The 27,977-nt window shown below is 41.9% G+C and overlaps 1 protein-coding gene across 6 annotated transcripts in view; it reads right to left on the bottom strand.

Annotated features, from left to right (window-relative positions):
• The window catches only part of EVL (Enah/Vasp-like), a 146,362-nt gene that overhangs the window by 91,813 nt on the left and 26,572 nt on the right, over positions 1 to 27,977 (bottom strand). The window lies entirely within an intron of this gene.

The raw sequence follows: 27,977 nt of genomic DNA, 5'->3' as shown, positions 1-27,977 counted from the left end.
TAAACACCTTTCTTGAGCATTTCCAGGGCGCAGCCCATGAGAGGACAGAATCAGCCCATGTAATGCCATAATGCATGGTCCAGTTAGGACATTTAGATGATGTTACAGTGGCACTCAAAGTCCAAGACCCACCTCTCACACATCATCAGTCAGATTTGTCATAGCCTGGGGATGCTTCTTACTTTTCACTATATTCTCATTATTTTTTTCAAGAGGAAAATAGCTTTGCCACTGCAGGATCAGAGCCAGCAAAACAACAAGCTATATTTGTCCTAGAACATGTGCAACTCCTGATGAATCTAGAACTTACTATGGTAAAAATAAATAAATGCTATTTTCCAGTATTGCTGTTAGCACTTGCACAAGCCATGTGTTATAAAACAGCATCTGACATGACAGTGCTTTACATAGTCTGTGCAGGGAAAAGCCATCACCTGGAAGAAAACAGGGGGGAATCAGGCCCATTATTAACAGAAGGCCTGAAAGACCAACATCTCAGTGAGAAAGTTTTGAAAATTCATTGTATAAATTTGTCCTCAGTCTCCTCTTTATCTGTTCGGCATGTGACTGCCAAATTACTTCCAGGCATTACTATAAAGCAATTTATTTCTCCAGACAACAGGAGGGAGTAGCAGGGTCCTCTAGAGCCAGTACTGCTTCTGCTTTTAAGCTTGGATAAATGCAACCCTTGCAGGCTACGGCAGCTGGCAAGCTCAGCCACTGAGCCTGCTGTGAATTACTGTTAACAAACACATTTGGTTTTATTAAGCCTTTCTTCTTCCTCCAAGTGTTATAGTCGTGGTTTCTGGAGTAATCACAAGCACATGACAGAAACATCCTGGGAATGAGTGCTTGAAAAACACTCTCTGAGCTCACCTTGAAGCTGCTCAGCTTAAGGATTTCCTGGCTGCCCCAGGGATGCACCTGCAGCCTATGGGGTCTAATGCTTGGTGGAGAGATCAATCTCAACTCCACTGTCCCCAGCCACTTTACCAGGGTGTCCCATTCCCTGTCAGGTTCCCCAGCCTTCCTTTCTGCCCTGGAGATAGGGTTTCCCTGACAGATATCAATGTTAAAATTCAGATGATTGTACCAGGACAGCACTACTGTACATGTTTTCCAACCAGATCAGCGATGAAGTGGGGACCATGTATGAAGGGAGACCCTGCATCTGCAGCTGAATGGAAAGAAGGTGCGGGGAATTCAGAGGAAGAAACAATTTTATGGTTTCAGATCAAAATTTTTGTCCAGAGCATCTGGACCAGACCACAACTTCCCCCTGGCACCAGCACAGCTCTTAGGGTTTTCACTGTGAGCTCTCTTAAATTTCAGTGTCCACCTTGTGATGGAGAGGGCTGTGAAAAGATGCTACAAGAAAGCACACCAGGAAGCCAGTGTTGCAACAGAATTACACACTTATAATCCACTGTCAGGGTTTGGAATCTGCCCAAGCAGAACCACCAGCAAACAGGGCTGAGAAGAAGGGACCAGGGCTGTCAGATGGGGTGCAGGGTAAGAGCAACATGCAGGTCAAGTTTTCAAGAGGTTTGCAAAGGTGGGCAGTAAGCTTTAAAAGTGCTGAGCCTGACATGCCAAGAAGGGATGTTGCTTCATAATTGCTAAGGCTGTAAGACTACTACCCCGCAAATAGATCTGCTTCTCTTGGAATTCTACTCTTGGCTCACACTATGTTGAAGATGTATTTTTATTTCCAAAAACCCAATAGTGAATAATAACACTTCTGATTAGCCAGCAATAGAGATGACTCTGCTATTAGACTGAAACTTATAAGGCATCCATGAAGCCCCAAAGGGTACCAACGTGCGTACCAATCTAATGCAGCAGAAGAAAACAGGTAGTTGCAGGCTCATACATAATGGAGTTTAAGCAAATTACCTGCTGCTGATGTCTTTAAAGCATTGATGCTGGGGTGGGATGGTTGCCAAATAGAAACCCAGCCTTGGGAACCAACTGATGTCCTATACCCAGGAATCACCTTGTAGATGCTCCCTGCAGATAGAGATTGATGGCTGTAATCTCCACAAGGAAGATGCTGGCTGCACTAAGGCACCCCTGCTACCTACCCATGTGGCATGACCATCAATCTGATGTGTTTTAGTAGCACAATTCAAGGTTGTGGAGCATTGCTGGAGAAATAAATAAAAAATTCACAATGTGCAATTGCTGAGGGAAGCAGAGAAAGGGAATGACAATTTTTGTCAGTTCACTGGATGAAGATATGACCCCTGAACAGCTCTGCAGTTAACACATGGGTAACACACAAACATTTCGACTCCTAAACAGGGTGCTTCTCTTGCCTGCCTGCTCACAGCATCAGAGCAGCTGGTTTTTACAATGCCAGGCCACATAAAGAGAGAAGAACAACAGTGGAGATGACTTTTTGTGTAGCATCAGAGGTATATTTTGAGAAGTTGCATTTTCACTGGAATACTGTTTAGCTCAGTGCAAATTGGCTCTGTGAGACACTGACAGTATGAAGGGTGATGGCTGGAGCTACACAGGGTGCTTGCACAAGCCAGCAGAGCACAGCCACGTGCCTCACAGTCGGCACTGCCGGTTCAGGGGATTCGCAGCCGCCTTTGTCTCTTTGACTTTCCAGAAAAGACAGAATCAGGCCAACTAACTTTTTGCCATGTGCTGCATTTGCTGCCAGCAGATTTTCTAGCATATGCACAGCCACAGCAGCAGCCAGATTTTGCACAACCCTGATGTATTTCCATGGATAAATAGCCCAGCGTACATCAAGATAAACTTATCTTGGGTGTAATCTCAGATATGTCATTGAGGTAAGGAAAGAGTACAGATGAAACTGTGTCACTGGGGGAAAAATATTCAGATGTATTTCTCTCACATTTAATAGCTACTAACTTTTTTAGAGGAAAGAAATGTTGATAACATTTCACTTAAGGCGAGTTTAAGAGAAAATAGAGTATTGATTTTAGAGAATAATTTTCAAGTGCTTATAATGATAAAATGTTCTTTGGATACGTAGTTCACAAAGATAACCCCAGGCCAGGGTAGGTGGAGACTAACATATTGATTTCATTGAGGCAGACAGAGTATGCCTCTGTTTGAAAACTGGCCTTACCATACTCCTTCTTCGAGTAAGTAGCAGAATGGCATAAAGAAAGCATTTTAAAGAATACCCAGTGTGGCTGATACAGCTGAAAGATTATGAACCCGCTCTGATGACATATGCTTGTAAGAAACTTCACCCTGAGCCTTAGACAGCTATGCATGGCAGAAGAAGAAGGGAAAAGAGAAATAACAGTAGTAAAAGGGGACAACTACAATCTCTGACTTTTCACCATCCACATGATGTACTTCCTAACACGGAACCTCCGCAAGAAGAAAAGCCTTTATAACAATGCTGAGGATTAAAGCCTAGCCAAATCTGACAAAGAAAAGCTTATTCAGAAACTTTGATGTATTTCTTGGGGATTAATGACACTTGAAAGCAGAACAAACCATTGCACTACAATAAACAACCATCAGGAGAAACCAGCACATAATGGTGATTTATTTCTCTTACAGAAAACAGACATATTGAACTATTTTGGATTAATCAAATAAAGGCCATCTTTTTCAGTTATAAAAAACCTTTTCTTTCAAATTAAACTAGAAAATAAATTGCTTTCCAATTTGGGATACTTAAAAACCTTTCTAATAAAAGCAAAGGCTAGTTTCACAAGAGTGTGATTTCCCAACCACTGCGGAAGCAGCCGTAGATCTGGCCCACAGATCTCTGTCCTGGCCACCTCTTCCCTGGAAGTGAGAAGTTCTTGGAGGGATGCAACGAGCCAGGGTGGCTGCTGCAGCCTGGCCACCACCTCCCTTCCCCCACCCAGGCTCCTTCTGAGCCCACATTCATCTCCATGTGGTCCCACAGGTCGTTCTTGCAAAAGCAGTAAGAACACAGCTTGATTTGTATATCTGGCATTAATTGTGATTTAAACCAGCAAGATTAATTAAAACAGTGTTTGCTGCACTATCTCATTTTTTGTTTGAATTTGTGCTTTTAGAAACTATTTTTCCCAATGGAAACTTATTGCCTAGTGGAAACTTGGTGCTTTCTAAGGTGATCAGGAGAACACATTATACAGTATCTATATGCAATAAGCAGATCAAACATACCTTTATTCAGGATTTTGATTTTTGCATTAACTTAGGCAAAAGTGAATTATGTGCATTTTTCATTTCACAGATTTTTTTATTCTGGGTTTGACCTGCCATGCTGTGCAGTGATGGAAATTTGAATTTTAATTCACAGCATACTAAAGTAGGCTCACATAACTCCCTCAGTGCTATCTAAAAATTAACTTTAAAAATATTACAAAATAGAGATTAAGTATCATCTGCCACCACACTGAAATGACACGCTCTAAGCTTGGTCTCCTCCACAGCATTAGAGCTAACAGATCTCCTTGATTACATTTTTATTCATGATTAGAACACTAGGAAAAAAATCCAGAAACAACTTTATGCTTATTTTACTCTGTTTCCAAATTTTGAATTCCTGTTATTCAGCCCACACAGGTGAAGTACCAAGACTGAATGCAGCCTTCTCTATTCTTCTGCAGGAAGTGGCAACAGTGGCTTAACACTTAAATGCAAACTACTTTCTGACTTCCACCTTTTCTGTGAGTAGATATTTTTTGCAACTTCAATACCCAGTGTCTAGCACTAGATAAATTCTTCTTAAGTGAAGGCAGATTTTAGCAATTCTTTTTTAAGGATACAAAGCAAGAAAACAAAAAACCTTCATCCAGCCAGACAACAAGCTGTGGCACACACTGACAAAGAATCTTAGACAAAAATAAATAAATAAATACAGTTTATATATTAACTTTTATGTTTTTGTGGCTTATCGAAGGTAAAACCTAACCCTTAAATCCTTCTATTAAGCTGCTGCCTTCTAGTGGTTCTCCACCCCAGATGAATTTCTGTAGTACTTAGTTTTAATAATAGCACATGTTCAAGAAAAGCTTCCTCTCTTATTTCAGAACGAGACCTATGTATTAATTTAATTTCCATAATTCACATTTACAAAGGTACTGATTTCCGATTTCATTCATGATTTGCCAGCTCATGCTGCTTCTAACCAAATATCAAGAAACTTCTCCCAGCCTCTGAAGCTGCTTGGCCATGCATTGACATGTACCTATAGAAGTAGCTGAACAACAGCAGGAAAACTTCAAAGAGAAAGTGCATCTCTTCCAGCTCTCACCTTTTCCAGTGTTCAGAATAATGACCAGATAACCAGGTAATTAGATCAAATGAAGGCATAAAATAATCTAATAATGGCTTTCTCGGCCCACAATTCTTCCAACACCTGTTTTTCCTGCCGTGCTTCATATTTCAAAGCTCTTTTTGAATAAAAGATGGTGCTATTTGCTTAAAGTCCTCACTTTAACTAAGCCTGCTCAGTATGCCATTAATAAAGTCCTGCTGACAGAGACACTAGGATGAATACAAATAATTACAAACACACTATTCAAGATCAATTTTAGTCCCTAGTTAACTCCATTCCCTTCTCTATTTGTTTCACATTTAACTGTCTTCTTTAACTGCCTGCTCATTTTTTTATCCAAGAAAGAAATTCCCTAGTATAAAACATTTTGCTTTTTATTACTTAACTAAGCCAACACCAGACTGGTAGTATCCTTCCATCTAAGCCTCTGTGCTGGCTCACAAGACACACACTCTTGATGGACATGAAAGATGGTTCAGCCACAACTAGTGCCTGGATGATCTCTAACAGGTCTTTCACTAGGACTTGTAGATGGATTTTCACACTCATAAACACAAGACATGTGCCCAACAGTCCAGGAACAAGATGGGTCAAGGGGCTGCTCCATGGTCTGGTGCTGCTCAAGCTCTTCATAACACCACATGTGGTCCAGCTTGACAGCATCACCCACACAGTGCGACCACAACACTTCTATGCAGTTCGCTGGCCCCAGCACAGAGCTGCCACATGTGTGGCACAGAAGCTCTTTTGCCTCTTGCAAGTTTTCTACTGGCCTTTTGCAAAACCAAAGGCAGCATTAGCTTCCTGGGATAGCTATGTGGCAAGAAGGCAAAACTCTTCTTGAGTTACTCCAGCCAAGCAACTGGCATGTTTGTAGGTTTACTCCCTTCAGCCGGGAGGGAAGAGAGAAGATCTAGGGAAGGGAGATGGGGAAAGATGCTGCAAGAGGGGGAAGGACAGATTGCTGAGAGATAAATAAGGGGACACTGCTTGTTAGAAAGAAAATAAGTAAGATTTTTGTTTTTGTGTTAATCTAGCTGTCCTGGGACAAATCCAGGGGAGGCTGGCCAACTTCCATTAGCTAAGCAGCCAGCCCACTACATATTCCACTTGGGGATTGCTGTTGCATTTCTACAGGCCTTAAGGACACCTGCTAGAGCTCTCTGCTACCATGGCCAAACATTGCGTACAACCAAAAATATGCTTTGTTTATATAAATGAAACTTTTAATGGACTGTAGGGCTTGTGGACTGATGTCAACAACAGTGAAATCTCTGTTTACCCAGACAACAGGTGCAGTGAAAGCATGGGCAGTGCCCTCCCTCAGCACGTAGCACAGTGCTGGCAGCAGAAGGGAAGGGGAAAACCCAAAGGATAAGAGAGAGAAGGTCTGAAGGATCAAGAAGACCAAAAGTGAGAGATTTCAACCTTCCTTCCCCAGCACCTAGCTCTCCTAGAGGATGAGATCCCACATTCCCTCGAGACTGTGAGGTAAGATGTTGCTCTTTGGCATTAACAATTTGCCAGGTGATATATTTTTAGGAGATTTTCCAGTACAGGAGTCTCATTCTCGACCACACCCCAGCATTTCTCCTTTTCCATGACCCTGCACTCCAGCCATGCTGGATGACTGGTCACTGACCAGCTGCAACTCTGGGATCCCAAGCTGTGAGGAGCCCTGCAACACAGCTCTGTAGGCATGTGAGACACAGCACAGCTGTAGGGAAGTATAAAATGGGTGTCCAAAGCATGACTCACACCTTTCTCATGCAGGCTGCACACTAAGGAGACAGCCCAGTCGTGTTTCTTCTCTTTAACCACTGCATTCCTTCACTGCTTTTGGAACTGCCTACCTCGTCCACACTTACACAGTACATCTCACTCTGAGATAACCTGTGCTGGTGGGCAGATGATGTGCTTGAGGAAGAAAGGGAAGGCCAAGAAGTGGCATCTTGCACATATTTTGTGAGTTTAGTTCATTGCGCCAACATGGGCATTTCGAGGAAATAATGAGTCCAGAGACTCCAAGTCTGGTCCTTTTTAGACAAAAAGCCAAGGAAATCCTGGAAGCAAGGTACCATGGCTGATAAACCAGAACAAGAGATCCAGGAAGAACAAACAGAGGTTGTGTGAGTGTGTCCTCAGAGCACCGAATATAATCCACACAGGACTCTAAAACACTTTAGAGCAAGAATATGAATAGATGTTTAAATAGACTGTTGTCATCTAGTACATCTCACAAATCTAATCAGAAGTAAATAATACTGCAAAAAGCCTCCTTCAATGGCATCAGATGTAGCATTTAATAATCAATTTGCAAAGGCTATCAGTTTATTTCTCTCTTTTTGGATGTCTTTATTTGATGTTTCACATCAGGACCTGATGTCCAGTTCATATTCACTTTAGTTTGTGACCGGATAGACACCTCTTGTCTGTCTTCCAGTACTCCTGTCTTTCATCTGCCACAGCAACAAAATCTGCAGGGTGTTTCTTTACTCACAGTGCTGAACTGTGGCAGATGCACATCTCTGAAAGTAAATACAAAATACCAGCAAGTATCTGGATATGCAAGCATGCCTACCTGACTTCCACCTCTGAACATCATCATTATAATGAGCTTCACCAACCAGTCTCTGGGGTTGTATAAGCTTCAGAATGGATTCACAGAGCAGAGCTCTGAATTAACAAAACTGTTTAAAAGAGGAGTAGCTTTGTATGTTAGCTAAATTGCATTTGACAAAGCACTGAAGATGTCTTCAACCCCTAAGCTGTCACAAAGCTTTGAAGCACATGCTTTGAATTGAAGCACATGATCAAGTTCTGTTAAACTGAGGTCCATGTCCTGATTTGAATCCAACTCTCTGACCTAGCACTGAGTTCTTGGAGGCCAACTGGAGAGCAAGACTAGCAATTTGCAAAATGAGGATCAGATTCCCTACTTCCCAAGGACAAAGGGGCAAAATTAATTAATGTAAGTGGTGCTATATACAAATACCATTGGGACAGTGTGAAACCTCAAAAATTAACAATAGGACAATTTGTTGGCAAATCAAGAAATCTTTATATAAACTGCTGCTGTGCCTCTTGAGGACATTTGCAGGCAGCACACAGTAGTAGTAGCAACAATTTGTTTTAAGCAGGAAGAAGCAGAGGAAATGTTAGACACACATTTAGATATGTGCACAGTCAAAAACGTGATACAAAGTCTGCTGAAGGCAGTGGTTCTGCGAATGGTCTCAGAAAACCAAATTTAGTTACACTGTAAAAAAACCCACCAAGACCATGATGGATGTATTTGTGATCTGTGACTGAATACAGCTAAAGGGAATTGGTTTTCCTAATTATATTTATCTGGAGAATCTTTTTGATTTAAACACTCGCATAGCTGTAACAATGTTACCTAATTTTGGCAAAGTAGAAGAGAGTAGACTGACTAAAATTAGGTTTGCAAACATGCACCATGAGACACAAGGCTTCATATGACTCATCTGCTTCTTTAACCAACTGCTTCTTTGATAGACTAATGGAGGAATCCTCAACAAGGATAATAATTATCTCAATAAAGGCAGAAGATTTAAAGTAACTGCATTATAAGCCCTAAAAGGACACCACATTTGCCCTGAGGTAGCATATTCATTTTCAAGACATCTAGCAATAGAAAACCTCTTATCTGGAGAAAGTACTTTTAAATATTGTCCTAAAAAGGTAGTTAAATCTGAATAATGTGTTGAAGCCTGTATCTCCTCACGTCATGCCACAGGTGGGCTTTCCTGGGAAGTCACATTGTAAAGCAGCATGACATGTAACTATCCAAGCAACTTTGTCCAGGAAAGGCAATCCAAAAGAAAAAAAGGCCTAAATAGAAGCTGTTTTCTAAAGAAAAGTGTCTCAAATTCAATAGGTTTACATGCCAGCAGTCTCAGTATCCCCATTTTGCAAACAGGGAATACATTTTGCCCAAAGTAACTCCAGTGCTACCATAAATATGGGAAGAAAACCCAGGTATTCCCAGGCCCTGCTCCAGCTCCACTCACCAGAACCCAGCATCTCCTTTCTTAAAATCATCCTGACTCCAGGCCTCTGTAACAGGGGTAGGAATCAGAATAAATCCAACAATGTTCTGAGCTAAAATGCTTAAGTCACTGAGATCAGTACGTTCTATTTTAGGTCTTCAAACTCAGAGAAGAGCTCACAGAGTTACAGAGTGATCAGGGTTGAAAGGGACCTCTAAAGACCATCTAGTCCAACCCCCCTGCTAGAGCAGGATCACCTACAGTAGATCACACAAGAACACATCCAGATGGGTTTTGGATGTCTCCAAAGAAGCAGACTCCACAACCTCTCTGGGAAGCCTGTTCCAGTGCTATGTTTCTCTCACAGTAAATAAGTTTTCCCTTATATTTAACTTGAACCTCCTAAGCTCCAGCTTCTGCCCATTGCCCCTTGTCCTGTCACTGGACACTGCAGAAAAGAGTGTGGACCCATCCTCCAGATACCTTCCCTCTAGATATTTATAAGTATTTATGAGATCCCCCCTTTATCTCCTCTTTTCCAGGCTAAACACACCCAGCTCCCTCAGCCTTTTCTCATAGGGCAGGTGCTCCATTCCTCTAATCATCTTTTGTGACTTTGCGCTGGACTCTCTCCAGTAGTTCCTTATCCTTTTTGAACTGGGGAGCCCAGAACTGCACACAGCTCTCCAGATGCGACCCCACCAGGGCAAAATAGAGGGGTACGATTACCTCCTCTTTCCCTACTGGCTACACTCTTCTTAATGCAGCCCAGGATGGCATTGGCCTTCTTGGCTGTAAGGGCACATTTGTTGGCTCAGCCTGTTGTCCACCGGGTCCCCAGGGTCCTTCTCCTCAGAGCTGCTCTTCAGCAGGTCAGCCCCCAATCTGTACGATACATGGGGTGGTTGTTCTCCAGATGCAGTACATTTGCCCTTGTTGAATTTCATTAAGTTTCTCCACACCCAGCTCTCCAGCCTAAGTCCCACTGAATGGCAGCACAGCCAGCTGGTGTGTCAGCCACCCCTCCCAGTTTTGTATCATCAGTGAACTTGCTAATGGTACACTCTGTCCCTTCATCCAGGTCATTAATGAATATATCGAACAAGACTGGACCCAGTTCTGACCCTTGCAGGATCCCACTAGACTCCTCCATGCCATACATGTCTCATGATCTCCAAAGGCTGAGACAAGACACAGCACTGCTACAGCAGGCTCTTATCAGTTCCTCTAAGACCATGCAAGCAGGCAGCAAGACTACAATAATCTGAGGTGCAGGGGGCCTTCTGTGATGGTGGTCTAGAAAATTTGACCAGTTAATAAAAACAACAGTGGATGATGCACACTGGTGTAGAAAAGACAAACTGTTTCACGGATGAAGATGGCAGAAGGAATGACATTATGCTTACCCTGCAAACAAGAAGTGTGACTTCAAGTCTGGTACATACAACTAAATTAAAATTTATCCCAGCATTAATAAAGCTGTGATCATGCCAGTGCAGATGCTAAGTTCAGCTTAGCTGACTGCTATTTATCCAGATGAGTTTCATAGTCTCTGCACCACCCCATGCTACTCAGGTAACAGTCTACCAATACACAGGCAACCACACCCCCACTAACAGGTGGAGAAGGTCTTATAAGAACTTTGGAAGTCAATGACAGCTGATGGGCAGGGAAGGTAGGCAGAAATTACAGCCCTGGGGCTAAAAGTGATAAACTGACATCGGGCAGGGCCCAGGGAGGGATAAAAAACGATCTGCACCGAGGGAGGAAGCCGTGGAGGCTGAGACAGGGGAGGCTATGGATGAAGACAGAAAGGTTTCCTACTTTCAAAAGGATTTAGAAGTCCTAGACTAAACTTTTCACACCACTTACCTACCTACCTTCTATTTCTAGGTAGATTCCTGGGTCTTTATGCCAGTAACAGCTTCAGACTGCGCAGCCAGAAGAGGGAATGGGAAAATACCCACAATTGCTCTTTGTACTCTACTCCCACAGGCTTAACTGCTCTGGTGCCCCTAGTCCTCCCTTTTCCCACAGGCTCTTTGGTGCCTTGTTTGAGGAGCCCTCATCTTGGGAGCAAAGCAGTTCAAAACTGCCCTGGTCTTTGAATGGTCAGGGCAGAGTATAAAGAGACCCCAGTGCTGGAGGTGGCAGAAGAGAACAGGCCTGCATAAAGCAGGGTGTCATGACAACAAAAAGGAAAGTTACTGTTTAACTGGTTTAATTAGTGCAATTGGAGACACCCCACCTCTTTTTATTGTCATAGGAATATGAAATAGTTACTTTTCATACATTCTGTTACCTTACACCCAGAAATAGAAGTGCACCAACATTTCACTCACTTACTGGGAATGGCTCCATTTTATCTGCAAGCAAAAAGTCAAGGAACTTTGTATTTTTAAAAATGAAAACTACGTTAAGACTTGACATTTAGAAGCTTCTAAAACTGGCAGGCCCTAGGGCCAGGGACTTTGCAGTCTCGAGAGGGCAGCTGTGAAAGTTCAAAGAAATGAAGTACAAGGAAATTGCATAAGTCAACCTCCTCTTCCACAGAGGGGAGTGAAAGCTGAACACTTCCATGCTTCACTGGGCAGGCACTCATGAGAACAAGTGAAATATTACAATAAAAAACCTGGTTTTCACAGGGAAACTCAGAGGCAGCTTGTCTCCATCCCAGCTTAAGGATTCAATTCTACCATCCCTTTTAGAGGAGCAGGACCCTGGCACAAGCACATTACTTTCACCTTTCTTCTCTTATATGACTTCATTACCTTCCTTATGTCTGCAGAGGAATAAAAACCTCTTTGCTTAGCCACTGTCATTTCACTTGCAGACTAAGGCAGCAATTTTGCAGTGGGGAATTGAGTGCAGCAAGCCAGTGAACACATCTTTTCTTTCTTAAGGAAGTGCAACACAGCATTTTCTGCTAGAAAGAAGGCTTGGTTGTTGAGCACTTTTTGAAAACATGCTTCTAAAAGAAAAGTATCTGCCACTATATTTAAGGGTAGGATGCTTAACGAAATATTTCTTTTGTCAGCCATTCATTTTAAAATAAGAATTTGTTGCCACATTATGCCATTGGATTACCCTCATCCAGAACATCTGTGTACTTAACCAGCTGCTTTAAACAACTGCCTTTTTAAAAATTAAGTCAAACATATTATGTGTTTTATTATAGTGAATTTCACTGTGAAGTTCATTCTCTATCATGCCTTGGTTGACAAGAAGAGGCCTATGAATTCATTGCCAAATTAAAAACAAACAAACAAAACACCAAAAAAACCCACCAAAAACCACACAAAAAATCCCCAAAACATATACCACTCTTACTGAAGGAAGAGAAAACAGTGCCTTATAACTGCAAGACGTTAGCTGAGTAACATTATTTACATATTTACCTACTTAATACTTGATAAGACAGTTGGAAGCATGCCCCAGTACACAGCCAAGTTCAGCCACTGCAACTGGCAAGAATGGGGGAATAAGAAATCAACTGCTGGGACACATAGGTAATCGTAGCCTTGAGTTCAACATAGACTCAGTTGCTGTAACTATTGGCTTAGGACATTCCCAAGCACTTCTCAAAACATGGCAACATCTCTCATAGTAAGATAGAAAAGTTAGATGTAAGAAGGGATATGGGATCTCTTCTCATGGAACTCAACTTTAAAAAAACACACTTATCAGTTAGATTTGTGAGAAGGGATTTAAAATATAAACTGGATGTAATGGGCCCATCTCACCAAGCTTTCATAAAGCATGAACCATGCTCAAGCTCTGTGCTTAAGCTAGTTGCTTTCATTATTCCCTGTGATTTCACTGGCTAATGAATTGTAAGCTGGACCCAGCACAGGGATGAAGTAGTACTGCATGGAGAAGATCCCCAGCACCTCCACACAAAACACAACAGTTTGAGACTTTGAAAAGATGATGTCAACAGGAACACAGGGATTATTTTCTTGAAGGGAATTTCCTTTTTTGTGTTTGGAAAATACTGCACCAATGAAACTAGGGTGGTCTAGGATGATATTTTTAAAATAAACTTAGAAAAAACAAGTGGTTTCAGGGAAATGTCAGCTATCCCAATTTTGTTAGTTAATCGATTCAAAGCATGAGGACAATAAAACCCAACTGAGGTGACAAAAGTTACAGATTGTCAGTGTAAGTCACGGAGCAGGAGAAGCTCAGCATACACTTGGACACATCCACTTATATGTTTCAGTTGTTCACTCCATCTGGAACCTTCTTAAATCCCCTGCAATTCTCTCCACAACTTTTCCCAGCATCCCAGTGGGCAGTTAGGTAAATCATGAAGGAAGCTATTCTCTGAGTCTTCTTCACTTGCATAAATTTTACTGCTCAGGCACAAATAGCTCTTTGGACTTTCAAATACATCTTTTCCTTCAAAGCTTTGTTGACACCATAGGACAGACATTTCCATGGCTTAGGTGTTATTACATGTCCAAAATAGAGGGTGGCACATTAAAAGGCACATCATGCAATTTAGCATACAGGGAGGGCTTTTACAAAAACACTCTGTATTAATACATAGGGACATGTAATACAGGTCAGGATAAATTAACCTGAGAATATTGATGTAGTAGTACTTAGGGTACCCCCATAAATGTTGTCTTCAGATGGCTGTGTAAGCATCACAGACACTGCATTAGAAATATATTTCAAGGAGAATGTAAAGTAAACTTAAAGAACAAGAATATCTTGCAGGATGTGGTAAGCATCAGAGAAACAAAGAACTGCCAAATGTGTAAAGGTGCAAAGAACTGCAAAGGTGTAAGCAGAGCTGTGTGAAACATCCCAAGTAACACTGAAGCCATTCTGTATCTTTCACTTGTACCCCAATCACAAGCCAACTTCTGTTTTGACTAACACCACATTTTACAAGGCAGCTTCTTTATTTCATTTCCCAAAATAAAAAGATGTGTTCAAGCAACAAATTCACAGCTGTGATCTCACCCAAGTCAATGAGACAGTATCCGGGTCACTCCCATGTTTGCACCCTAAAACTGTAGCTAAATCTAATGGATATTAAAACACAGGGCTAGAAGCTGGTGTGAAGATGATGAGAAAATGGAAGTGCCACACACAAAGCCCCACTATTAGAAGGTAGACTGCTGTAAGGCACAATTTGGGCCAGATGACGTATCAAAGCCACTTCAACTGTCCCAAGTTCTGCTTCACCTCACCCAGCCCAGAAAATCTCTGAAGTTTCCGTTCTTCCTCTGGACTCCCTTAAAATCAAGAGAAACTAAATTGTTTCTAGAGCATGTTTCATCTACTCCTAAAGTAGGCAGCTAAAACAGGTCAGATGAATCACATTGGCAGCAGCTTTTTCTCTCCATTGACTACACAAGGAGCCTACAGGGACCAGGTTGGATGTAGACGTTCAGAGTTAGGGGAAATGAAGCCCATCTCAGACATCTGTACAACTGCATCCACAGCACTGCTTATCCTCTCAGGTTTTAAATGGGGCTACCTCCCACTGCAGAAAAAACCCTCAAAAGTAGAAGACAACCAGCTTTCTGAAGACTGATCTTGAAGCTGAAATACCAAGAAGACAAGGTCTTTCTCACTGTTTCAAATATTTGAATTAAGGGTTGAAAGAGTCTGAGTCATGATCCCTACTCCTAGCACTACATGTAATCTGAAATCTGACCTTTGACATGTCATTTCCCAGAGTCACAGAATGTTAGGGGTTGGAACGGACCTCTAGAGAACATCAAGTCCAACCCCCTGCCAGAGCAGGACCACCTAAGTCAGGTCACACAGAAACACATCCAAATGAGTCTTGAAAGTGTCCAGAGAGGGAAACTCCACAACCTGTCTGGGCAGCCTGTTCCCGTGGTCTGTAACCTCACAGTAAAGAAGTTTTTCCTCATGTTGAGGTGGAACTTCCTTTGTTCTGGTTTCCATTCAGTGTCCCTTGTCCTATCACAGTGCACGACTGAAAAGAGACTGGCTCCTCCTTCTCGACATCCACCTTTCAGATATTTAGACATTAATAAGATCCCCTCTGTCTTCTCTTCTCTAGACTAAACAGACCCAGGTCTCTCAGCCTTTCCTCATAAGACAGATGTTCCAATTCCTTAATCATCCCCATAGCCCTGTGTTGGATACTCTCAAGTAAATCCCTGTAAGTCTTGAACTGGGGAGCCCACAACTGGACACAATTCTCCAGATTTGGTCTTACTAGGGCAGAGTAGAGAGGGAAGAGAACTTCCCTCAACCTGCTGGACACACTCTTCTTAATGCACCCCAGGATACCACTGGCCTTCTTGGCCACAAAGGCACATTGCTATCCCCTGGATAACTTGTACACCAGGACTCCAAGATTCTTCTCCACTGAGCTGCTTTCTAGCAGGTCAACTCTTAATCTGTACTAGTTCATGTTGTTATTCCTTCCCAAGTGCAGGACTCTGCACTTAATCTTGTTGAACCTCACTAGGTTTCTCTTTGCCCAGCTCTCCAGTCTGTCCAAATCTTGCTGAATGGCTGCACAACCTTCCAGTGAATCAGCCAGTTGTTCCAGATTTGCATCATCAGCAAACTTGCTGAGGATACACTCTGTCCCATAATCCAAGTCATTGATTAAGATGTTGAACAGGACTGGACCCAGCACTGATCCTTAGGGAACTCCATTAGTTACAGGTCTCCAGCTGGACTCTGCACCATTGATCATCACCCCCTGGACTCTATTGTTAAGCCAGTTCTTAATCCATCTCACTGTCCACTCTTGTACCCCACACTTCCTGAGCTTCCTCACAAGGATGTTATGAAAGAGAGTGTCAAAAGCCTTGCTAGGGTCAAGGTAGACTGCATCTGAACCTCATTTTTGCCACTACTTGCAAAGAAAGGATAATTATAACAATTCTGCAAGAATGCTGAATCTTTAAAGTGCTCTGGGTTTCCAGTGCCTCTCATGGAAACAGAGATACTATGAACTGTTACATGAACAATGTCATTATTACCTCTACAAAGACAGCATTTATCTGATATTTACCTTTAAAAGAGATTAAATTAATTTGCAGGTGCCTTTTTTTGGGGTAGTCTTTCTCAGTGATACTCACATGCCCATTCCTCTGGGATTTGTATCTTCTGATCTGACATTTTGCAAGTTTACCACCATGTTCCCTTTTCTTGTTGCATGTCAAAATCATATACTAATGAAATAAAAGTGTTGCTTTTTGCCTAAATATGGCTACATATATATATATATATATATATATATATATAAAAGTCCACACATTCTGCCATTAAGTTGAGCAGAAAATAGATTTGAATTTTGGTAATGTAAACAAATATGTGCACTTTTGCTAAATCTAATGGAGAAATATGAATAGTTCCTGTCTAGAAGCCACTCTTGAATCACTGACATGGGAAGTCTCATCATCTCCATCCTCTGCTCTCCCAACCCCAGCAAAGAAATCTCAAGGATAGTGCTCATATGACACAAATACTTTCATTTAATCTGAAAGTGGCTTCCATTTACATCATGACACACACATATACAAATATATAGACGTGTGTGTGTGTGTGTATACATACACACAGTCATATGGGACATGCCCCATCAGAGAGAAGACATCCTTGGACCAGAGAGACCCACAACAGTTTGGCCAGGACCTCACTCATCAGGATTTAGGACACCCTGTACCTCCACTTCTCTGGCTTAAACACATGGATAAGTAACCTCCATTTTCTTTGACATTTTAGGATTAAAACAGCTCTGCTCATTTTAAGTATTACCACCTAGTACCTCTCACCAGGAAAACAGATGGGACTAATCCTGCACACGCCTCAGCACCCTGCAAAAAGAGAGGGAGTTCCCGTGGCTTGTAGAAAACTCAGCTACTGGTTGAGGTGGGCTGGACATCGCCACATCACAGGGAAGAAGACAGCAAAGAAAACTTTTGGAGGAGCATGAGTGTCGTGGAAGACACCTGCAGCTACACCTGTGGTATGAAGGATACGCACCACAGCAAAACGTGGCAGCAACTGAGACTGGCTTAAGCCCAGTTCCTCATCAGCCATGACATGTGAATTGCCCTGTCCTCACAAAGCTGTGATCACATCACTGCTCTGCTGCTCCTTTTTGTTTCAAGTGATCACTCCCAGCCGTGGTGCAGGGCTGAGCTCAGCACACAGCAGGCAGAGCTCCCACAGCTGCCGTGTCACAGGGCTCACCTGCTGGAGCACAGTGCCCCATGTCCACAGGCACACATGTACCATTCCTGGTGGCATCTGCACTAAATCTCAGCATTAGAGACAAATCCTCAGCCCTCTGGCACAACCGTCACTGTCAGATTTTATCATCTTTTGAGGTTACAGAGATTTTGGGTGGAAGACTAGAGTCAGCACACTAAATACCAACTACAAAAAACAGATGACTCCTGCAGCCCACGTTCCTGGATGAACAGCTTCCAGTGACACATGGTTCTGGAGGTTGCAGCACTCACTGGTGTGAGAGAGGCTGCCACTCCAGCAAAGTCAGTGCACCTGCACCTCCCCACTTGCCCACCAGAGCTGTCCCTGCTTGCCCCAGCTTTGTTGAATCTCGAAGTAAAACTCAAAGTGACAAGCAGCACCTGTTTCCACAGCTATTTTCCAAACCCAGATATATCTAATCCTTGCTTCACTGCCTCCTTTAAAGTTTAATAATGGTTTCAGTGACTAGTCTCAATCTAAGTTTCTGGCTTTTTTTACTTAATGCCCCCGTGGCTGAGCTCAGACATCTGAAGGAATCTGGGTTTAAGTAATCTGCTCGGTACAGAAAGCCCTAGAAATACGTTTTTTTATCATCATCATCTTAAACTGTGAGTGCAAAGCTGCAGTACGTGTGTCAGGGTTTTCTTCCCTTGCACTGGATTTTCTTACCAGCTCCACTACCAGATGGACTCAGCAAAGTATAAAACAGGATTTATGTCTCAAAATGCATTATTAGAAAGCAAGTTTCTATTCATGGTACACACCAAAAGGTTCTGTACCATCCTTTTAAAGCACCATGAAAAAAACTAAAAGACCTGACTGAGTTCATAGATTTGTTGTTTTAACTTATGTGTGTGTTATTTTCATACATGTAATTTGCAGATAAGGATTTTAAAACCTCAGAGGTCCCAAGAATGCAACAGAAACTTGACTTTGGCAATGCATGACCATCTGAGTGCTGTGCTTGGATACTTGGATGTACTTGGATACCACACATACTGGGGAAGCCGATGCGGAGAAAACCCCAAGAAGTAAAACCATAGCGGGGTCTCTGTCCTTGGCAGGACCCTAAATGTGGTAATCCCAGTGTGTGGCAGCAAGGCAGCAGCTGCCTGGCCCTTGAGCAACAACTGCAATCTCTGGTATCCCCTGGCCAGCCAGACCAACTACGGAACTTTCAGATGGAACTAACCAAAAAAACAAAGCAAAACACATTCCAGACCTCAGAAGCCAAGTTTCATATTTACAGGGAGAACCGGTCCCTGTCTGACCCCTTGCTCTCCCCTCGCCCACGCACACAACACAGCCAGCTGAAATCTTCAGTATTGGGCAATCGAGGCTACCCTGACGTAGTCCCATAGTCACCAAGTGTGGCCAGAGCTCAGAAGGGACGTGGGAAGCTGCAGGGACTGAGCTCACACTCACACCCTGTGTTTGTGCACTTGGCAGCGTAGATACAATCCTTTTTCTGGGAGAAAACTGGTCCTGAAAGGAGCACAACTGCTGCAGGGGCTGAGGCAATAGCAAGTGCATGGCATCCCCCTCCAAACAATCCCTCCACTTCCTAAGTCTCAGTGCTCGGAAATCACATTGTATTTCAGGATTGATTTTCTCTTACTGCAACCTTCAAAACTGGGATATTGTTACATCTTTGTCAGCAATGTCAGGATCTTCCACAACAAATCAGACATCTTTTTAATGTAAAACTACCTAGCTACCTTACATTGCATCTGCTTCTTTAGTAGGACATTTTCCTACTCCTCCTTTTCACACTACACTTTATAAATAGTTTAAATAAACGCCTATCTTTGTTTAATGAGCCTGTGCTGTTTGTGTGTGTTTGGAAATTACTATTAGTTTTTTAGAGTAGCTAAAATTGACTATAGGGGAATTATTTACCCAAATGCATTACCTCCTATTAGCATCAATAACCCTGACTAACAATCCAGTACAGTCATCATCAAGCTTTGAGGGTAATTTTTTTCCAAAGTGGTGGTGGCTTGTTCCCCAGCTTTTGTATTACCAAGTACTTAGAATTCCTAAAGCGTTTCTCTTGCAACAGAGATATCCCAATACCAGAAAAGGATGAGTCCAGTTGTGCCATACATCACCCTTACATGTGACTCAAAGGACTGCCTTACTTGCTTTAAAGCATGGTGAAGCTTGTGCCATGTTCTTTATTTTAAAAGGGCATACAGTGATGGTGCAACTATCTGGCTTAGCTGGGACATACTTATGCCCAAGCAGCACTGTAACTGCATGCAACCTAAAGCACAGGCTCTAGGCAAGAACTTCTTTCTCTTGTGACAAAGTCCCAAGCAAAATGCATTTCATTTTCTCTAACAGCATCCTTCCAGGTTATAAGTGATTTTTTTCATGACTTTGTCCCTCTTGTATGCGCTTCTGAAAAGGCTTTAAATACCACTGCCCACCTATACTGCTCTGGCAATGACATTTACTGATACATCTTCCTGATGATGTAACAATCACAGGGGATGTCATAGCTTGCCAGTTTTAATGTGATCCCATGGAAGAAGTCTTCATCAGTCTTATTCTCCTGCAACATGATGCACTGAAAAACCATAGATTTGAGAAAACAGCAGCTTCTTACAATGTTCAGCCCATAATGCCTGCTCCCTCCATTCTGCAACACAGACAGACAAGTTAAGAATCACATTTTCCACATTGTTTAGCACTGGACAACAAACATAAAGTTTCAAACAGTTCAAATATTCCACATCTATGTGAGCCTTTAAAGACAAAGACCAATTTTCTACTTAAATAGCATCCAGCCGGTCCTCCCCCCAGAATAATTAGAGCAGATACACGCTCTTGTGAAATTCTGATCCATGTAAAATGAATTTTTCTTGATTTTTGAAATATGATTCTTAGATTTCCATTCTCCAATTAAAAGAAGAATGTGACTTTGATCTCACATAATTTGTAATGGATGTCAAAAAGAGTTTTATCTGTTACTGCCATTTTAACCCAATTTTGTAAGAAACAGCTCCTTGCCAAAGGAGCAAAAGCTGTACTAGCTGGGCAGAACGGTGTTAACCACATGAAATGTAGATAGCATGAAATAACATCAAAAAGTGCTGTCTCATCAAGCAAAGATGATCTGTGGAGGCAAGATTTGCACAAATAGTTCTTTCATTACACCAATTCTTACAGTCAGAAAAAAAGACAAGCTTTTTGATAAAATACCCTCCTTCAGTCTGAAACAAAATTTTCAATCATCTCTTTTCCTAATTTTTATCAGTCTTTTTCTCCTTTTATTTCTTTCAAGCTTGTTTTTCCCCTCTCTTTTTGTGCTCTCCCACTGACAAATTTAATGGGAAATTAGTCTGAGGCTTTACAAAATTGCTAATAATTTACACTTTAATGAAAAGAAAAGCAGAAGCTTTACACTAGGGAATTATCCTCCTTCTGGGTGGCTTCGATTTTTTTTTTAATTTCTTTGTTCAAAACTTCTGTTTCAGATGTGTAAAGGGTTTGTGTAATCATGAGCTTGCTTGTTTTCACCAATTACAGAAGTTGGTTCAATAAAAGATATTCACTCTCCCTTTGAACATTTCCTAATTCCTATCCCTTGACCCTGACCACTACAACAGCTCTATGGTAGTACATTTATGGAAAGACATTGGCTCCCATAAAGACAGCACAATTTCTCATGCCTTATGCCAAAATACCTAAGACTAGGATGTGGACAATCTAGATTTAAAATCAAATTTGTAATTTTTTAAGAGCAGTTTTTCACATAATCCAGAATCACACAAAGCAGAATTTTAAGTCTTCATATCCTGAACCAACATGGGAACACTACACTGCCTGATCAATCCACATCAAAACAATCCTATTTCAATTTTTGGCAATGGAGAAGTATCAAAGTCTGTACTTCTGCCAAAGAAGAGCTGGAAAAATCGTATTCTCATTCAGTTTCAGATTAAAACCCTCATCTCTGCTTCTGTGAAACAGAGCCATCATCCTCGAGCTCAGACTAGCCCAGTTGTTATCCCTCCAACTTCATGGCACTTTGCAATCCAAACACCATCTGCTACATGCATTATTCTTGTCTGTGTGCAGGTTTTCCTCTATGTTACTCTCACACAGGTCACTTTCGTTGTTCTCCAGAGGTTAGCTTTGATTTTATGGCATCTAGATGGAAAGAAATGGCCTATTTCACACACTTTTCACTCTCATCACCTTCTGCTGCTCTGCAATAGCTTCAACAAAGAGAGATCAAGTGTCAGCTTCTTCTGAACTGCGTTTGAAAGATAATACTGCAAACACCCAATGGACAAATTTGTCTTCTCACAACCTTACCGAAGCCACACTGGTCTCTTGCAGGAGGCAGCAATGGTTTCTAAAAAAGATGGGCCCAACTGTGCTATGCAGTCCAAAGTATGGAATTCAACCCATGTTTCCCTCCGTGGCATGAAGAAGCTCCTCAGCTGCTGTTCAGCTAGTAACCTGCAACTACAGATACCACCTTAAAGGAAAGAAACTCTATAAACATTTGACTTTAACTCTCTATAACCTCAAAAGCGTGCCCATTGGCTTTTGAGGCAATCTTAATATGGAGAAGCACATCTCAACATGAAGAAACTGCAACATTTATTTTGAACTTTGATTTTTCAGCTCTCAGCTCTTATGTTTCCTTTCATTCTTCTGTGTTTTAAGAAATCTTCATGAAGCTTTGTATGAACCACTCAAATCATGGGTTCTTCTAGTCTCAATTTATAGGCAGCTGATCTAAAACACACAAGGTTCTATAATTCGAAGCTGAGCTAAGTGAGTTGATGAATACAAAGCTTGTAATGATGGGGTATGAGCTGATGCTCTGTGCAGTCAGCGTTTCCCAACAGACAGTGTTCTGAGGTCCCACCCATCCTCCTGTGCAAAAAAAAAAGAGAGGCACACATCATTCCACCCAGCTCTATGCTCCCAATTCCTGCAGGAATTAAACCAGTTCCCCAGAGACCAAGGTATTCCCCTTCAAAGGCAATAATGACCTTTAAGGATGAAAAAGTATCACAGGAAGAAGTCTCCATATCCTGTATTGACCCTATGAACAGCAGACATAGGAAGACCAGCAATTTGATCTGCTTGGTCTTGCTGCACAAGAAAGGACAAGAGGGAAGGTAGATATCTATGGCATTGTGTAGCTGAAGTTAAGGTCAGGGACAGGGATAGCCAACATCTCTGGAAGATACCAGAATGCCAAATCAAGCATCCACCCCTAAGAAGCTGGCACTGAAAGTAAGCAGCAGTGGGCAACAGCTGTTTTCCAGGGAAGCCAAACTAAAGTGCTTCAAGACTTTAAACTATGGCTTAAAAGAGGCAGGAAGGACTGAGAATGACTTGCTCTAATGGATGCCCACAGGTGGATTTAAAAATGATCATGAATTCTGTTCTTTAAAGAAGCCATCTGTACTCATGTGTTTGTTTTCATTTTCAAGATTGACATCAATTTCCATCTGTCTTGATAACTCGCATCAGTTCTGAAAAGTGTGTCTAGATCCTCATTAAACAACAGAAGCCACTTCTTGTTTCTGAATATTACTACAAGGATGATTAAGAAAAGGGAGGGGGGAGGGAAAAATATGTATAGGAGATGAGAGAGACAACAGAAGAATACAAAAACAGGTTACCACACCTATAAGGCAAGGGGAGCAGAGAGGAAATGTCTTGGTTTTGCAAATGAATAACACTGCTGTAGACCTCAGGTAGCCTAACCAGGCCTTCGGCACCAGTGAGATGGTTGCTCTGCAGGGTGCACAGCTGGACCAGGGAAAAGATCGGAGCACATTATACTTCCACAGCCAGCCCCATGTTTCAAGCTCCGAACACACACTCCACAATTTTATGCCTATTTTAGTGTGACTAGAATTTACCTCCTTCCATACATGCTGGGGCTCCCCCAGTCCAATTAATACTCTGGGATAAATCTCCTTTAACATTTATATCTAACACAAGATGATACTCCCTGGCACCAGAATATTTTACTCTTAAAATCTGGCCAAACCCAACCCCACAATCTTTAACAAAGAGTCTCTAGTTATTTTACTCTTCGGTAGAAATATTACAACACAGCCACTATGAGAATAGTATGTGCTTATCTTCATTCCCAGCAGTGGTATTCTCATATTACTGCCTTAGAAGTATTCCTCTCTTTCTCTTCAACTGCCTCTATGCTAAACCACTGAAATATGTGGCAACTGCAGTGTCAGTTGTCACACGGAAAAGTATGTCAGAAAAACATTTGATTCAATCTGCGGTTCAAGGAAGCAACATTTCCTCAGGGTGTATGCCTTGTGTGCACAAATAACAACTGTCCAAAAACCAAGTAGCTAAAATCCATTTCAAATATCAAAGGGCAGACTTCAGACAACTACCTTCAGCAAAAAAAAATCCAACCAAAAACAACAAACCAAACCCCATAACTTGTTCCTTTTTCTCCTTTTTTTTTAATTCAGTGCAAGTTTGTTTCAGACCCAACCCAGAAAATTTAACTTCTTGGTTAAAAACTGAAGGGTGAACTCTGAAATGAAGAATGCTGCAAAAGGAATTACAGATCTTACAGGAACCCTAACTTGCCCCTCCTTGTGCATATGCATATTCTCTGATGAGATGCCTTGTATGGAATATTCACATTTGCAACATGGATGGCTACACTTGCTAATTCCTGCATGGAATCAAAAGCTTCTCTCTCAACCATGTATTATTATCAAGTTTTGCATTAAATTCCATGTATCCACATATGGAAAAAAGAGAGGAACACAGCCAGCTGGTTCACTTGTTGGACATAGCCCATCGAGGAGTAAGCACTGTGAAGCAGAAATTCAGCAGGCCTGCAGCTTCACTTGTCTGCTGAAGCTGAACTGGCCACTTTAAGCTTTTAGGTTCACACATGTGTGGTTATATGTTAAGTACCTAAAGGATATTTTGAACGTGACAATGCAGTGGGTGAGTTCAGAAGGTTAGAAGGGGCTGATATACTGCAACCAATTACGGTCTGCCAAAATGCCATCCTTCAGTTTTCTCATTTTAGGCTTGTTTATTCCCTTTCATTTTAACGCCTTTTGACTTCAGCAACAATTACTCCCTGATACTTTTTCACTCTTGTCAGAAAAGACTAACTGCACTATTTAGTACATTTTTCACTGGCTGCTCCATCTAACCTCAGAGGTCAGAGACGCTGACTTGGAACAACAATTTGTTCCACTTCTCTGTAATGCTGGAACCCCATTACCCCTCTCCACAAAAACTACACTCTTCTTACAACTAAAATAGTTTTTTGGCAACTCTCCTGATGCTTCTTGCTCATCAACATGTCATATTTGTTGTAGAAAGGAACAGCAGATATTTTTTTGTTGTTTTTAAAGAGCAGTTCGTGACACAAGCCATCCCTTCAAGTGCCTCCAGCTTTCCGAAGTTGCTTATCTATTCAGAATTCAGTGGCAATTCTGAAAACTAGCATTATTCAAATGGCCTCCCTTCTTAGGAATTTTGGGCAGCAAAAGCCACGGGAGACAGGTCTGCATCCCTTTGGAGCATCAGCCTTTTGTCCTTTCCAAAAATCATCTTATTATTTCCTGGGGGAGGAGGGACGATAAGCCACTCACCTTCAAGTTTTAATATCAAGTCCACCTTTGCAAAATGATCATGCTCACCCTTTCTCGTGTGCTTTCATAAATGTGCCATCTACCCTGGAGGTATCTGAACTGTTGGCCGCAATGTGCTGAATGTTGCAGCCAAAGTCAGAGCAGGTGTTCAGTGGGCACCTGCCACTGGAATTTGGGTTTGCAGAATTGTATTAAAACCAGAATTCCTCACTAATGTGGAGGATTCAGTTTTCAGTTTGGCAGCAGCAAAATGGGAGGCTTAGGTGTCAGCATTCCTGGGTTTGGTTCCAGTTCTAAACTCAATCATGAAATACCTATAGGCACAGTAAATTCAATGCTTACATTTGCTCCCAGATAACAGAGGATGACCTGTTCCCAGGAGGCTCCTGCTGCTGCTGCTTGGGGGATCAGCACATGAGAGTTTCCACATGCACCACAGTACCCAAATGCTGTACAGTCATGTTCATGTTCTGTTAATCAGTGGGTTTTGTTTCCTCTGTTCATAGCCAGCCTATTCTGAAAGACTCATTTTCCTTCTTGTAGCATTCTCAGTTTTGCTCAGTGGATGGGGGAGCAGAAGATGCAGTTAAAAATACTGCGATGCCAAGGTAGGCGGTGTATCAGAAATAGACAGACACCAGCTCACTGAGAAGAATACCAAGAAATATCCCAGAAATAAAGGTATTGCAACAAAAGAAAAGGATATGCATTTGTGTTCTGCTGCTAGAGAGCTAAATCTGTACTGAGCATACCAAACGAGGAGCATTGCTTGTGGCCAAGTGTACCATCCTCTCGTTGGTTTCACGTGCAAAGTCACCTTACGATAGTGCAGCCAGCAGGAGATCATATAAATGTGGCTGATGAACGATGTTACCTCCAAATATAAAACAAATGCATGTAAGTGTTGAGGTTGTGTGAAGACAGTGTAGGAAATCAGTAGGAAAATGGACCCAGCTGGTATCACATAGAAACCAGCCACCTATATAAACTGATACAGGACTGCTTAGCTTTAATGCTTGCTATAAAAGCAATTGAAGTTTTCCAGGGGACAGCAGGTTCTTCCCAAAAGTAAGATAAACCAAACTTGGCCAATGCACAGAACTAGACGATTCAGTGGATTTGCCCTCTTATTTTTTCTGAGGTTTAAGTCTCTGTTTATCCAGCCAATAACCACAGGGGTAATATTTCAACCCCAAGGGCTTTACAAATAAGTGTTTCACAAGCAGCACACCAGGGCCACTTATCCAGATAGTCCTGTAGAGAGGTCCAGTAGCTGCTTCACACTTTACGAAAATACACCAGCACCCTTTCACCAGGGAAGTGAAGGTGGCTACATCAAATTGAAATGACAGGGGAATGTGGGCAGCCAGAGTGTGGTGACATCTCTTGGCAGTGGGCTGGGGTGCCACAGCCCCCCACCACCCACCTTGGGAGTCCTGTGCGTCTTTAACACCCCACCTGGAGGCAGAAAGCAAAATGTAGAACAGGACATAGAGAAATTACGCGTTTGAGTGAGCAGGCACCAGTGGGGTCACTACTTCTCTGGATACTTAGGTACTCAAGCCCTGTAGGTGCACGGAAAGGTGGGAGCAGCCATGCTTCTACAACATGCATGCCAGCATCTGCTTGCAGGTCAAAGTTAAGATGACAGATACACGCAAGCTTATGTTTTACCACCAAGGACCAGGGGCCATTAGTCTAGAGAAGAGTGCCACCCACTGCTACATCAGTTTTGCTTCCAGGAGCCTGCTTCACCCCACTGCTCAACTAGACTCTTTTCTTTATCTCACCAGATATGTTTTGATCCCATCATAATGTAATATAACCACAGGCATGAGAATAATCATACCATAAAATACCATCAACATGCAGATATAACCTTAACAAACCACCACTGAAATGCCTAATAAAATAAATGTCATTTAAATGCTGCTATACAGTAACTACAGCCCTATCAGTGCAGAAGATTTAAAAGAAAAGGTCCAGCAATGTGCATATCAAATGTTAATACTATATTCAAATCAAGTCTATGAGAGGATGACAAGTCATTTAATAAGCTTAATGGGTGTGTAATCAGCATTTGACCATTCTTGCTAGAAAAGTAGGTATCTTCTTGACCCAAGATGTCTAGGAAAGCTGCTGAAAGACACCTAAGGCTTTTAAAACTGAATTTTTAAAACACCTTTTTTTCTTCTCATTTAGATTTATTAAGAGTTTCACTCTGTTAAGAATAGGACCCAACCAGTGAGGGGAAATACAATAATTCTGTGGCCATAGTAAGTGGCATAGTAAGTTTGGGACCCATTTGCATCTTAAATTACTGCCAACAATCAGTGATGTCAAGATATCAGCTATCTCCTAACAGCCCTTTAGCAACTGCAGTTACACAGCATTACCTGGTCTTCTAGTAAAATCTTTTCCCTCAGACAGGATCACACAGCATTTCACAACAGAAGTACACACAGACTGCATCTCCTCAGCCCTTATGTCTGGAATCAGGATATTGGGAGGGTGGGGGGTGTCCTGGAGCTGCTTTTACTGCTTTTGACACTGCTCACTTCCACACAGAACCAATCACCAAATAACAAAATAAGGGAATCTGTCAATATATTAAATGGTTTAACAAAAGGCAGAAATAATTTTAGAAATATTTCATCTGAGATTAGAAAGTTTAATTTGAAAATATACAGAATGTTAATTGTGCATACAGAGACAACCCATCTTCACATACTTGGTCAAACAATCTCCTTTTTAAGAGTCAAAAAAGAAAGGGTATTTTTAAGATACATTATAATAATGATACACAAACATATAAATAAGAGATCCCTAATGCTGTTACAA

Source organism: Apus apus, chromosome 5, assembly GCF_020740795.1.
Source record: "Apus apus isolate bApuApu2 chromosome 5, bApuApu2.pri.cur, whole genome shotgun sequence".
NCBI lineage: Eukaryota > Metazoa > Chordata > Aves > Apodiformes > Apodidae > Apus > Apus apus.
The sequence above is the reverse complement of the archived record's forward strand: the minus strand, read 5'-3'. Positions and strand labels throughout refer to the sequence as shown.